Raw genomic sequence first — 15524 nt, 5'->3', positions numbered from 1 at the left:
TGAAACCTTGCATTCGACTTACACCAAACCCTCTGGTTTGGAGAATCCTGCACAGCACCTTAGCCACCAGCACATTCTAAGATCTCCCTGGTAACAAACCAGCATTGTGGTCCATCTTCAAGAGATTCCATGTCAACTCATGGCCTTGGTACTTCACCCTAGAGGCACCTGAATGATCCTGCCATGTTCCTCACCTACCATGTTCAATAAAGGTGTGCTTTCCAGGCATCCATGAATGAGAACTCTGCTACTCAACTTTCCACATTGGGGACTCTGGAGCAAACAAACCTGACTCCACCTGTCCAGTAGAAGGAAACCTTGTTGTTGGAGCATCTCACAAGCCTCAGTGTGGGAAATCCCCCATGGCCTCTTGACACCACCCCTCCATTTGACGGTTATCATAGAAACATATTCCAGTGTGAGCAAACATCTGACATCCACCCTTACTCAAGTGCTGGATATCTCAACTAAGCCGCTGCACATTGGAACCCCCTTATGATTGACACTGATTTGAACCGTAGCTTGTGTTTACAATTCCATCCTCACCCTACTGGTCCCCAAGAACTCTTGATTGGGAATTCTGGAGCCAAAATGCAGCATTCTGTCTTCCCCATAGAAAGCAGAAGGGCCTGGTGAGTCTTCCCAGAAACCCCACAAGAGGATCAATCTGCTTGGCCCTTGAGGGAATCCCGATTTATAGGCTGCTCTGGCCAATAGTGCTGTGTCTAACAGAGCCTGAGGCCCAACCTCGTATCAGCCACCCAGAGAGCGGGCCCCATATCCAGCATGTGAGACCGGTCATGGCCCAACTCGGTCATCTCTACCCATCCTTGATATTCAGGCACCCGTCCCCAGACTTTTGCTGAATCCCTGCCAATGGGGATCAGAAGCATAATAGAGAACTTCTCCTTCCCCATGGAAAAAAAAAAACCTGGCTGTAGGGATGGGTGTCTCACCCTCTAAGTAGAGCCAGCTACATGGCCAATGAGACCACGCTCACTCCTGTGGGCCGCCCTGGTCACAAAAAAGCATGATGACCCTCAGCCAGCCTGAGCATGCGTTCAACAAATCATCTCAGTTGCCCCACCAGGATCATGCATTGCAAGCTTGGTACACCCCTAGGCCCAAATCCTAACCCTTGGTGGGATTTTCCAGGTGCCCATATCCGAGACTGTCACTGGAATCACTGTTATGGGGAACCCCTAAGATGGAAAACAGCACTAATCCCTTCCCCGAAACAGCCACCAAACTATGGAGATCCACAACTATCTTTATACAGGAAAAGTCTCCCATGTACCCATGAAACCACACCTACATTCTGAGGCCATCTTGGACACACAATCCAGATAGAAAATTCTGTGCTATCGTCTTCCAATCACCATAATTAGAGTTCCTGACGAGTTGCGATCCAGGTCTACCATTGAGCCTGTGATCACCTCGCCACTAGCCCTAACACAAATTTGTGTTTGCAACTTCTCCCCCAAAACCATGGCTCACATGCCCTCCAGGATGGGGTCCCTGGATTCACACAGGAATGTACCTGCCATCCCCAAGGAAACTGCCCTTCACAATTGCCCAAACCTTCCAGATTAGGAGAAACCTGAAAGGCACCTCACTCCATTCCACTATTGGCGGTGACTCTAAAGGCAAATGCACATTTTGAAACAACCTGATCACCTAGATCCAGTAAGAGAGCCAAGTCAATGCACCTGAGTCAGAAGATTGATCCTGACATGCCACTAGGACCTCTTGGACCCTAGATTAGATTTAACGGCATCTGTCCTCAGAGGCCTGTTCTGGAATACCAGCTTATGATAAAACATGTGGTCCCTGTGCCACACAACAGAACATCTCCTGTCCCCGAAGGAAGCCGTGCTCTTGGACCTGTGTCAAACCCTCAGGCTAGGAGAATCTTTCATGGCACCTTATCCACCATCACATTCTCAGATCTCCCTGCTAACAAACCTGCATTGTGACCCATGTGCAAGAGATTCCATGTCAACTCAACGACATGATACTAAGTCCCAGAGCCACCAGAACGAACCTGCCATTTTCTTCAGCTACAATGGTCAATGTTGGTGTGCTTTCAGAGCTAAGAGCTCTGTTACACAACCTTTCCACATGGGGGACACTGGAGCAAACAAACCAGACTCCCCCTGTCCAGTAGAAGGAAACCTGTTTGTGAGCATCTCACAAGCCCCAGCATGGGAAATCCTCCATGGCATCTTGATGCTACCCTTCCATTTATTGGTCATCATAGACACAAACTCCAGTGTGAGCAACATCTGACACCAGCCCTTTTTAGGTACTGGGTATCTGGAATAACCCGCTGCACATTGGGACTGCCTTCTGCTTGGCACTGAATTGAGCCATAGCTTGTGATTACAATTCCATCCACACCTTCCTGGTCCCCCAACCCTCTTGAAAGGGAACTCTGGAGGCACAACGCAGCACTCTGCTTTCCCCATAGAAAGAAGAAATGCCTGGTGAGTCTGCCCAGAAAAACCTCATGAGGATCAATCTGCTCGACCCTCAAGGGAACCCCGATTTATAGGTTGCCCTGGCCACTAGTACTGTGTCTTCTGGAGCCTGAGCCTAGAACTAGTGTCAGCTACCCAGAGATTGGGGCCCATAACCAGCATGTGAGATAGAACATGGCCAATGTCTATCATCTCTACCCATCCTTGGTATTCAGGCACCTGTCCCCACACCTTTGCTGGAATGCCTGCCAATGGGGGAACCTGAAGCCCAAGAGAGAACTGCTCATTCCCCATGACAGGAAACCTGGCTGTTGGAAAGGGTGTCCAACCCTAAGAGTGGGAGCCATCTGCATAGTCAATGAGACCATTCCCACTCCTGAAGGGTGCCCTGGGCATAAGCAGGCATTGTGGCCATCAGCCTGAGCATGCTTTCAAACAATCCCTCTCAGTTGCACCACCAGGATCCCACATCGCAGGCCAAATATGCCCATAGGCCCAAAACCTAACCCTTGGTGGGACTTTACCGGTGCCCAGTTCCATAGCTCATCTCTGGAATCACTGTTTTGGGGCACTCCTAAGAAAGAAAACATTCTTCCCTTCCCCGAAAAAGCCACCAAACTATTGGGAGCCGCCACGATCCTCAGAGAGGAAAAATCTCTAATGGACCCATGAGATCACACCTGCATTTTGTGGCCATACTGGACACACAATCCAGATAAAAAATCCTGTGCTACCTTCTCGAGTCACTCTAATTACAGTTCCTGACTGGCTGACTTCTAGGTCTACACATTGGGCCTGGGATTATCTCGCCACTAACCCTAACCCGAGTTTGTGTTTGCAAACTTCTCTCCATAACTATGGCTCACATGCCCTCTAGGATTGTGTCTCTGGGGCCACACCACAGGACTATTTCTGACATCCCCAAGGAAATTTTGCCCATCAGAGTTGCACAAACCCTCCACATGAGGAGAAACCTGCAAGGCCCCTGAAACCCACCCCAATATTGGAAGCTGTTCTGGATGCAAATGTGCAGTCTGAAGCACACTGATTGCCTACATCCAGGCCGACACCAATTTAATGGTCTTGAGTCAGAAGATTAAACCGGACATGTACCTAGGACCCCATTGGAACCCTAGATTAGGTTTTCTGGTATCTGTCCTCAGAAGCCTGTTCTGGAATAACATCTTATGATGCAACATGTGGTCCCTGAGCCACACAACAGAACTTCTCCTCTCCCTAGAAGGAAACTGTGCTCTTCGACCTGTGTCAAATCCTTAGGTTACGAGAATCCTGCATGATCCCTTATCCACCAGCACATTCTAAGATCTCCCTGATAAGAAACCAGCATTGTGACCCACCTGCAAGAGATCCCATGCCCACTCAAGGCCTTAGTACTTCGCCCCCGATCCACCAGAAGGATTCCACCATGTTCCTCAGCTGCAGTGGTCTATGGAGGTGTTCATTCTAAACATCCATCCGGGTGAACTCTGCTACCTAAACATATCACACTCCAGTGTGAGCAAACATCTGACATCCGGGGCGCCTGGGTGGCTCAGGTCATGATCTCAGGATCCTGGGATCGAGTCCCGCATTGGGCTCTCTGCTCAGCGGGGAGCCTGCTTACTCCTCTCTCTCTCTCTCTCTGCCTGCCTCTCTGCCTACTTGTGATCTCTGTCAAATAAATAAATAAAATCTTTTTTAAAAATCTGACATCTGCCCTTACTCAGATGCTGTATATCTCGTTCATTGGCCATCATAGATACAAACTCCAGTGTGAGCACATCTGACTCTCCCCAAACTCAGGTGCTGGAGATCTCAAAACAACTGCTGCACATTGGAATGGCCACATGCTTGGCACTGAGCTTAATTGTGGCTTATGTTTTCAGACTTCTGTCCTCACACTCGTCTCCTGCAAGCCCTCCATATTGGGAATTTGGGAGCCACAATGCAGCCTTCTGCCTGCCCAACAGAAAGGTGAAGTGCCCTATGGGTCTGCGCAGAAACCTCACATGAGTATCCACCTGCACGGCCCTCTATGGCACCCCAATATCTTAGGCCACCCTCTGCACTAATGTTCTGTCTGACATTGTCGAGCCCTGACCTCCTGGCAGCCACCCAATAGTGGGCCCCATATCCTGCAGGTGTGATCTGCCTTGACCTGAGTCCTTCATCTCGAACCAACCTGGGCATTCAGGTATTTGTCCCAGAACATAGCTCAAATTTCTACTGATGGGTACTCTACAGCACAAAAGAGTACTCCTCCTTCCCCATGGCAGGAGAACTAAATGTTGAGATGGTTGTCCAACTCTCAGATTGGGATCCAGGTGCATGGAACAAGAGAAAACACCCACTCAGCATGGGCAGCTGGGAACAAGGCATTGTGACCCTCACCCTGAGACCCATTTCTGACAAGTCCCCATGGGAGCTGAACCAGGACCCCACAGACCAGGTCTGTCTGGCCACTAGGCCCATATCCTAAGCCTTGGTGGGGTTATCCAGGCACCAGGACTCAGAACCCATCTCTGGAATTCCTGTTTTGACAAGAACCCTGACACAGTAAACTGTGTTCTCCCCTTCCCCCAGAGAGACACCAAACTCTTGTGTGCTGGGGAGAATCTCCAGAGAGGAAGAATATCCCATGGACCCATGAGGCCATTCCTGCATTCCATGGCCATCCTGGACACACAATCCAGACAAAAAGGCCTGTGCTCCTGTCTCCAAGCTGAGAGAATTTCAAGTCCCGAGGAGCTGCCCTCAAGTTCTGCAGATAGGGTCTGCCATCACCTATCTGCTAACTCTCACCCGAGTTTGTGACTGAACTTTGGTCCCAGAGCCATGACACACAAGGCCTCCTGGATAGGGCATTCAGAACCACACCACATGACTGGGCCTGAGGAAACTCTGCCCATCTCAGTTGCCCAAACCCTCCACATTACGAGAAACCTGCAAGGCCCCTGAGCCCACCCCAATTTCATAGCCTGCTCCGGATAAAAAAGCACAGTCTGACACAGCCTCAGCACCCACCTCCAGGAGGACACGCAGGTAAAATGCGCTGAGTCCGAAGATTGAACCTGCCATGCCATTAGGATATCAGCTGAAGGCTAGCTTATGTTTTCAGGCCTCTCTCTCCAGAGGCATGTTCTGGAAATCCAACATATGGTCTGACCTGTGGTCCATGAGCCATACAAGAGAACCCCACCTGTCCCAAGAAGGAAACCTGGCTCCTGGAAAATGGGTCCTACCCTCAATTAGGAGAATCCTGCATGACCCCAGAGACACTGCCACATTCTAAGGTCTCCCTGGACGCCAAGCCGCATTGGGACCCGTTAGACTGACAACTTCTTTCAACGCAGCTCACGTATAACTTCGAACCAGCCAGTGGATCAAGCCTGCCCTGCTCCTCGGCTATAATGGTAACGTGAGGTTGGCTTTTCAGGCATCCATTCAGAAAGCTCTGCTATCGAATCTTTCCATATGGCGGAACCTGGAGCCCTCTAAGCGGACTTTGCCTTTCCCGCAGTTGGACATCTTGCTCTTTGGAGCAGCTCACAAGCTCCAGCTGGGGAAAAGCTCCAGGATTCTTGAGGGCACCCCACCATTCATTGGCCATCATGGATACAAACTCCAGCATGAGCAGACATCTGACCTTCGCCCAAACTCAGGTGCTCGAGATCTCAAAAATCCACTGCACATGGAACCCTCCATGTGCTCGGCACTGAGCTTAACTGTACCTTCTGTTTACAGACTTATGTCCTCACATTCCTCGCCTGCAAGCCCAACATATTGGGAAATCTGGAGCCACAATGCAGCCTTCTGCCTGCCCACCAGAAAGAAGATGTGCCATCTGGGTCTGCGCAAAAACCCCATGTGAGTATCCAGCTGCACAGCTCTCAATGGCACCCCATTATCATGAGCTGCCCTCTACATGAATGCTCTCTCTGACACAGCTCGAGCCCCGACCTCCTGTCAGCCATCCAGACAGCGAGCCCCATATTCTGCAGTTGGGTCCTGCCTTGGCCCAAGGCCATCATCTCGAAGCAACCTGGGTATTCAGGTGCCTGTCCCAGAACTTAGCTCAAATTCCTGCCCATGGGGGACCCTGAAGCACACAAGAGTACTCATTCCCCATGGCAGGAAAACTGAATGTTGAGATGGCTGTTCTACCCTCAGAGTGGTAGCCAGGTGCATGGCCCATGAGTCCAGTGCATGGACCATGAGTCCGCGCCCACTCAGGATAGGCAGCTGGGCACAAACAGGCATTGTGATCCTCAGACTGAGACCCCTTTCCAACCAGCCCTATCGGAAGCTGGACCAGGATCCAGCAGAGCGGGCCTATCATGCCCTAGGTCTAATTTCTAATCCTTGGTGGGGTTATCCAGGCAAGAGGACATAGAACTAATCTCTGGGGTGCCTGTTTGAATGGGACCTCTGACATGGGAAACTGTGCTCTCCCCTTCCCCCAGTAAGACACTAAATTCATGGGTGTCGGGCAGAATCCCCAGAGAGGTAGAAAATCCCATGAACCCATGAGGCCACCCCTCCATTCCGTGGCCATCTTACACACACAATCCAGACAGAAAAGCCTGTGCTCCTGCTTCCCTGCCACCCAAATTTCAAATCCCAAAGAGCTGCCCTCAGGGTCTGCAGATCGGGCTTGCCATCACCTCCCCTCTAACTCTTACCCTAGATTGTCTGAAGGCTTTGGTCCCAAATCCCTGACCCACATGACTACCAGGATGGGGCCTTGCAGATCCACAGCACATCACTGGACCTGCTCTCTGGAGGAAACTCTGTCCGACTCAGTTGCCCAAACCCTCCAGACCAGGAGAAACCTGCAAAGACCCTGAGCCCACCCCAATTTCATAGGCTGCTCTGGAAAAAATGCATAGTCTGACACAGCCTCAGTACCAACTTCCAGGAAGACATGCAGGTCAATGGCCCTGATCCGAATATTGAACCTGACCTGCTCAGGACCTCATCAGAACCCTAGCTGAGGTTTTCAGGCCTCTGTCCCCAGAGTCCTGTTTTGGAAAACCAACCTGTGGTCCAACATGTGGTGCGTGAGCCATACAAGAGAGCCCCACCTGTCCTGAGGATGAAAACTGGCTCCTGGGAACTGGGTATAACCCTCAGGTAGGATAATTCTGCCTGGCCCCATGGGCCAATGGCACATTCTAATTTCTCCCTGGAAATCAAGCATCTTTGGGACCCATTAGACTGAGAACTTCTGTCAATGCAGACAACTTGGAACTTGGAATCAGTGCCAGTGGATCAAGCCTGCCTTGTTTCTCGGCTGCAATGATAATGTGAGTTGGGCTTCCCAGGCCTCCATTTAGAAAGCTCTGCTATTGAATCTTTCCATATGGGGGACACTGGAGACCTCGAAGCAGACTTCCCCTGTTCTGCAGTAGGACACCATGCTGTTTGGAGCAGCTCAGAAGCTCCAGCTTGGGAAAAACTACAAGGCTTCTTGAGGCCACCCCACCATTCCTTGGCCATCATGGATACAATCTCCAGCGTGAGCAGACATCTGACTCTCGCCCATACTCAGGTGCTGGAGATATCGAAACAACCGCTGCACATTGGAACGGCCATGTGCTCTGCACTGAGCTTAACCAATCCTTGTGTTTTCAGATTCTGTCCTTATACGTCTCACCTGCAAGCCCTCCATATTGGGAATTCTGGAGCCACAATGCAGCCTTCTGCCTGCCCACCAGTAAGAAGAATTGCCCTATGGGTCTGCGCAGACAACCCACAGGAGGATCCAGCTGCACGGCTCACAATGTTACCCCAATATCATAGGCCACCTTCTGCATGAATGCTCTGTCTGACACAGCTCGAGCTCCAACCTCCTGTCAGCAACCCAGAGAGCGGTCCCCATATCCTGCAGGTGGATCCTGCCTTGGCCTGTGGCCATCATCTCGAAGTAACCTGGGTATTCAGGTTACTGCCCCAGAACTTAGCTCAAATTCCTGCCCATGAGGGATGCTGAAGCAGAAAAGAGTACTTCTCCTGCCGCATGGGAGGAAAACTGAATGTTGAGATGGCTGTTCAACCCTTAGAGTGGGAGCCAGGTGCATGGCCCATGAGTCCACGCCCACTCAGGATAGGCAGCTGGGCACAAACAGGCATTGTGACCCTTAGCCTGAGAATCTCTTCAAACAAGCCCACTCGGGTACTGAACCAGGAGGGCACAGAGTAGGCCTCTCATTCCCCTAGGCCCATATCCTAAGCCTTGGTTGTGTTATCCAGTCACCTGGAACCAGAACACATCTCTGGAGTCCCTGTTTGGACAGGACCTCTGAGACAAAAAACAATGTTTCCTCTTCCCCAGAAAGACATCAAAGTCTTGGGTGCCAGGCAGAATCCCCAGAGAGGAAGAATATCTAATGGACCCATGAGGTCACACCTCTATTCCGTGGCCATCCTAGACACACAATCCAGACAGAAAAGACTATGCTCCTGCCTCCCAGCCACCTGAATTTCAAATCCCAAGCAGCTGCTCACAGTGTCTGCAGATCCAGCCTGCCATCACCTCACGCTTAGAATTACCCGAGTTTGTGCATGAAGACTTTGGTCCCAAAGTCCTTACCCATAAGCCTTCCAAGATGGGGCCTCCAGAACCACACCACACCACTGGGCCTGCTCTCCGGAGCAAAGTCTTTCTGTCTCCCAAACCCTCCAGATTTGGAGAAAACTGCAAGGCCCCTTAACCCACCCCAATTTCATAGGTTGCTCTGGATAAAATGCAAAGTCTGACACAGCCACAGAACATTCCTCCAGGAAGACAGGCAGGTCAATGTGAAGGGATGAATGGCCTAAGACCATGGCGGCTTCGATGTGCTGGATGTGTGGCCAGGTATCTCTGTTTCTGTCGGAAGGTTGGGCTCAGGCTATGTAAGACAGAGCATTAGTGCTTAGTGTAGCCTATGCAATTGGGATGTTGCCAAGGGCTGAGCAGGTTGATCCTCATTTGGGGTTTCTGGGCAACGCCATAGACAACGTTTTTCTTCTGGTGGGCAGGCAGAGTGCTTTGTGGCCCCAGAATTCCCAATAGGGAGGGCTTGTGTGCCAGGAGTGTGTGGACGGAAGTCTGAAAACACAAGCTAGTGTGAGGTTTGGGGCCAAGGGCACGGTAGGCCCACTCTGCAGAGGCTGAACCGAGATCTCCTGCATCTGAAGTCAGGATCAGACGTTGGCTGAGGCTGGAGTTTGTGTCCATCATGACCCCTTCATGAAGTGGAAGCCTCATGAGGCCAAGAAGGTTTTCCCACGCTGAGTTTGTGAGTTGCTCCAAACCACAAGGTTTCCTTCTGCAGGCAGTCGAGTCCTGTTGGATGGTTCCAGGACGTCCCATATGGAAGGACTGGAGAGCAGGGTTCAAAGGATGGATGCCTATACAGCATACCTCACATTCCTATTGGCTATTAGCAGCAAGACATGTTTGATCTGCTGGCTCTGGGGCGAGCTACACAGGGGGATGAGTTGAAATGGACTCTCCTGAGGATGCGTCATAATGTGGGTTTGTGTCCATGGAGACCTTGGAATATGCCAGTGTTTCAGGGGCCCTGCAGAATTCGCCTACCCGAAGGGTATGATGGTCTTCAAACCATCTCCAATAAGAAAGCTCCCTCTGTGGAGACGGGAGAGGTTCTGTTTGGTACCTCAGAAAAGCCCTATATGCCCGTCTTCAAAACCAGTCCTCTGAGGAGAGACACCTGGAAACCAACACTAGGGTTCAGATTAGGGCAAAGGGTCCTGTCCGTTTCAATCTTCTGTCTCTGGAGACACTGTCTGAGTGTCTAAGTGGAGATAGATGCTCAGCTGGTGTCAGAGTGTACCTCTTAGTCCAGGGTAGCCTACACTATTGGGATGGCCTCGAGGGCCTTGGAGATTTCTCCTAATCTCTAGGGTTGTGTCCAATGGATTGGGCACAGTTTCCTTGGAGTGGACAGCCATAGTCTTTCGGTGTGGCTCCAGGGGCCCTGGTCTGGAAGTTGTGTGGGTCTGGGCTGTGGGCACAGAAGTCTGAAAATACAAACTTGGATTAGGTGTGGCACCGAGGGTATGGCAGGCCAGATCCCAGACCGTGAGGGCTTATGAAAGATGTGTGAGTGGGAGGCAGTCCCTCAGGCTTTTGTTGTGTCCAGGATAGACGTGGATTGTAGGCGTGGCCTCAGAAGCTATGGACGAGTATCCCTTTCTGCGGATTTGGCCCAGCTCCCAAGAGTTTTGGGTCATTTTGTGGGAATGGTGGAGTCCAGTTGTCTGGCTCAGGTGTCTCTCCAAGAGAGGGATTCCAGAGCAGAGCCCCAGGTATGGGCGACTGGAAAACTCGAACTCTGGTGAGGATTGGGAGCATAGGGGCTTGGCAAGCCCCATATGCGGGCTCTTGGTCCAGGCCCTGAGAGGCCTTACTTCGACATGGGGCTCACGCTGAGGGTCACAATGTGAGTTTGTGCCCAAGGTGGCACTCAAATTTGGGTGTGTCCTCAGGGGTTATGAAAGTTTCTCCTACCCTGAAGGTGTGACTCCATGCCAACAGCAAGCTTTAAAGCCATGGGGAAGGAGGAGTTCTGATTTGGGCTTCAGGTACCCCCCTGTGGGGGATTTGATATAATGTCTAGGTTCAGATATCTGATAACTCAGGTTTATAAGAGATGATGGCCTAATGCCGTGGCGTGTCCAATGTGCTGGGTGTGTGGCCAGCTATCTCCTTGTCTGTCGGAATGTCTGGCCTCTGCTTTGTCAGACAGAGCTTTAGTGTCCAGGGCAGCCTATCCAATTGGGGTGCAGTCGATGCCCGAACAGGTTGATCCTCATTTGATGTTTCTGGAGAGTCCCAAAGGGAAATGCTTTTCTTCTGGTGGGCAGACAGAGGGCTGCGTTTTGGTTCCGGAATTCCCAGTCTGGAGGGCATGTTTTCCAGGAGTGTGAGGAATAAAGTCTGAAAACACAAGCTAGCGTGAGGTTTGGGGCTGAGGGCATTGCAGGCCCACGCTGCAGAGGCTGAATCGAGATCTCCTGCATCTGAGGTCAGGGCGAGTATCAGACGTTGCCTCATTCTGGAGTTTGTGTCCATGATGGCCCCTTCCTGAAGGGGGTGGGGGCATCATGAGGCAAGGAAGGTTTCCCTACACTGCGAGTTGTGAGCTGCTCCAAACCTCAAGGTTTCCTTCTGCAGGACAGTCGAGTCCTATTGGATGGTTCCAGGATGTCCCATACGGAAAGACTCGAGAGCATGGGTCTAAGCATGGATGCCTGGAAACACCACCTCACATTCCCACTGGCTGATTGGGACAAGGCAGGCTCAATCTGCAGGCTTTTGGGCTCACTACCCAGAGGGCTGACTTGAAATGGACTCTCCTCAGGATGTCATAATGTGGGTTGTTGGCCATGGGACCTTGGAATGTGGTGGTAGCTTAAGAACTCTGCAGGATTCTCCAACCCGAAGGGTTTGATACAGCTCCAACTAGGAGGGTTCTCATGTGGAGACGAGAGGTGTTCTGTTTGGTGCCTCAGGAAATCCCCATATGATGGTCTTCAAACCCAGGACTCTTAGGAGTGACACCTGGAAACTAATGCAAGAGTTCAGATTATGTCCTAGGGTCCTGTCTGGTTCAATCTTCTGTCTCTGTGGACATCTGTGTGCGTGTCTGCATGGAGGTAGTTGCTCAGCTTGTGTCAGAATTCCCCTGTTTGTCTAGGGCAGCTTATAGTAGTGGGATGTCCTCGGGGGCCTTGAGGTTTCTCCTATTCTGTAGGGTTTGGGCCCATGGATTGGGCACCGTTTTCTAGGAGAGAGCAGGCACAGTCCTGTGGTGTGACTTCAGAGTCCCCAGCCTGGAGGGTGTGTGGGCCAGGGCTATGGGGAAAGACGTCCAAGAACACAAACTCAGATCATGTTTGGGGCCGAGGTTATGGCAGACCTGATCTACAGTCTGTGAGAGGAGCTGCTCTGGATATGAAAGGAGGGCGAGTCAGAGGCAGTCACTCAGGCTTTTGTTTCTGGATGTTGTGTCCACAATGGCGGTTTAATGTAGGGGTTGTCTCATGGGCCGTGGAAGAGTCTCCCTCTCTGGAGATTTGCCCAGTTCCCAACAGTTCGGGGGCATTCTGTGGGAAGGGAAGAGTCCTGTTTCCTGGCTCAGGTGTCCCCCCTCCCCCAGCAGAGGGATTCTAAAGCAGAGCAGTGGGTACTGACAACGGGAATACCCACCCTCTGGTTAGGCCTGGGTGTCTATGGGCACAGTAAGCTTCATATGCGGGCTCTTGGTCCAGCCACTGAGAGGCATCACTTGAATACGGAACTCAAGCGTAGGGTCAAAATGCATGTTTGTGCCCAAGGCGGCACTCAAGCGTGGGTGTGGACTCATGGACCATGCAGTTTCTCCTACACTGAATATTGAACAACATGCCAACCACAAGTTTTCTTGCCATGGGGAAGGAGGAGTTCTGATTCCTGCATCACGTTCACCCCTTGGCAGGGTATAGAGTTAAGGTCTAAGTTTTGAAGCTTGAAAAGCTAGGTTGGGAAGAGATGACCTAAGGTCATGGCAGGTCCAATGTGTTTAGTTTGAGGGCAGCTGTCTGGGTGTCGTTGGGGAGGTCTGGGCTCTGGCTATGCCAGACAGGGCATTAGAGCCCAGGGTAGGCTGTATAATTGGGGTACAGTCGAGTGGCGTGAAGAAAATAATCATTTGTGGATTCTCAGTAGCCTAATAGGGCAAAATTTTTCTGCTGGAGGACAGGCAGAGTACTGCATTCTGGTTCATGAATTGCCAAACTGGTGGGCTTGTGGGCTTGGAGTGTGAGGACAGAAGTCTGAGAGCACAAGCTAGTCTTAGGTTTCAGGGTGAGGACATGGAAGGCACATTCTTCAGAGCTGAATCGAGATCCTGTGCATCTGAAGTCTGTGCGAGGATCAGACGCTGGCTCAGGTTGGAGTTTCTGTCCTTGATGGCCCCTTCATGAAGGGGGGATCATCACGAGGCCATGGAGGTTTTCCCATGATAGGAGTTGTGAGATGCTCCAAACTACAAGGATTCCTTCTGAGGGACAATTGAAACCTGTTGGATGGCTCCGGGACATCCCATATGGAACAACTCCGGGGCAGTGTTCTAAGGATGGATGCCAGGGCAACCCCCCTCACATTCCAATTGTCTCCTAGCTAGAAGACACCTTTGATCTAGTGGCTTTGGGGTTGCAACCAATGGGGCTGAGTTTAAATGGACTCTTCTCAAGATGGGTCATAATGTGGATGTGAGTAAATGGAGACATTGGAATGGGGCGGTGCACTGGGTTCCTGAAGGATTCTCCTAACTGGAGGTTATAACACAGCTCCAACACACAAGTTTCCCATGGCGAGATGAGACTTGTTCTTATTGGTGCCTCAGAAAACCCACATATGCTGGTATGGGAAACCAGGTCTCTGAGGAGAGATGCCTGGAAAACAAAGCAAAGAATCCGATTAGGGCCTATGGGCCTGTCAGATTCAATCTTCTTCTCTGTGGACATCTGTCCATGGGTCTGAGTGGAGGCAGTTGCTCAGCTGGTGTCAGATCGCCCCTGTTTGTCCCGGCGGCCTACACTATTGGGATGGCCTCAGGGACTTTGGACGTTTCTCCTAATTTGTACGGTTGTTGCCTATGGAATGGGCAGAATTCCCTTGGAGAAGACAGGCACAGTCCTGAGTTGTCGCCCCAGGGTCCCCAGCCTGGAGGGTTTTGGGTCAGGGCTTTGGGGACAGAAGTCTGAAAACACAAACTCAGCTTAGGTTTGGGGACGTAGGTATGGCAGACCCGACCTACAGACCGTGAGGAGAACTCTTCGGGATATGAACAAAGGGCGAGTGTGAGGCACTTGCACAGGCTTTTGCCTCTGGATTTTGTGTCAACAATGGCCGTGGAATGTTGTGGTGGCCTCAAGGGCCATGGACGAGTCTCCCACTCTGGGAATGTCGCTCGATCCCAAGAGTTTGAATGCATTCTGTGGGATGCATTTTGTTTTGTGTTCCCCCCCTCCCTCTGGTGTCTCACCAAAGAGGAATTCTAGAGCAGAGCCCTCGAAGGGGACCTAGAGGGGTGGGAGATTGGGGTACCAGGTGGCAAGTATTATAGAGGGCACACGGATTGCTTGGAGCACTGAGTGTGGTGAAAAAATAATGAATACTGTTATGCTGAAAATAAATAAATTTAATTTAAAAATGAAAAAAGAATGGGGGCCTAGGGGCATGGCAAGTCCCATAAGCAGGCTCTTGGTCCAGCCACTGAGAGGTCTTACTTGAGAACAGGGCTCATGCTGAGGGTCACAACACGTGTTTGTGCCCAATGCTGCCCTCAAGCATGGGCGGGACCTCATGGGCCACATTGTTATCTCCTACACTGAACGCTGGACAACATGCCAACCCGAGGTTTCTAGCTATGGGGATGGAAGAGTTTTGAACTCTGTATCACGTTCACCCCTGGGCAGGGATTGGAGATAAGGTCTAGGTTCTGAAGCCTGAAAACTGAGATGGGGAAGAGATGAGGTCCTAGGTCATGGCGGGTCCAAATGTGCTCAGTGTGCAGCCAGCTCTCTGGGTATGGGTTGGAAGGTCCAGGCTCAGGTTGTGTCAGACAGGGCATTAGTGCCCAGGGTAGACTGTATAATTGGGGTACAGTCGAGTGGCGTGGATATTAATCCCCATTTGGGGTTTCTGGGTAGGCCCAGAGGGTAAGTTTTTTCTTCCTTATTGCAGGCAGAGTGCTGCATTGTGGTTCAGGAATTCCCAAACTGGAGGGCTTGAGGGCCAAGAGTGTGAGGACAACAATCTGAGAACATAAGCTAGCCACAGGTTTTGGAGCGATGGCATGACAAGCACACTCTGCAGAGCTGAATCGAGATCTCGTGCATCTGAAATCAGGGCGAGGATCAGACGTTGGCTCAGGTTGGAGTTTCTGTCCATGATGGCCCCTTCATGAATGGGGGGGGTCACGAGGCCATGGAGGTTGTCCTCTGATGGGAGCTGTGAGATGCTCCAAACCGCAAGGATTCTTTCTGCGG

The sequence above is a fragment of the Neovison vison genome, chromosome 7 (assembly GCF_020171115.1).
Source record: "Neovison vison isolate M4711 chromosome 7, ASM_NN_V1, whole genome shotgun sequence".
Classification (NCBI taxonomy): Eukaryota; Metazoa; Chordata; class Mammalia; order Carnivora; family Mustelidae; genus Neogale; species Neogale vison.
Note: the sequence above shows the minus strand (reverse complement) of the source record.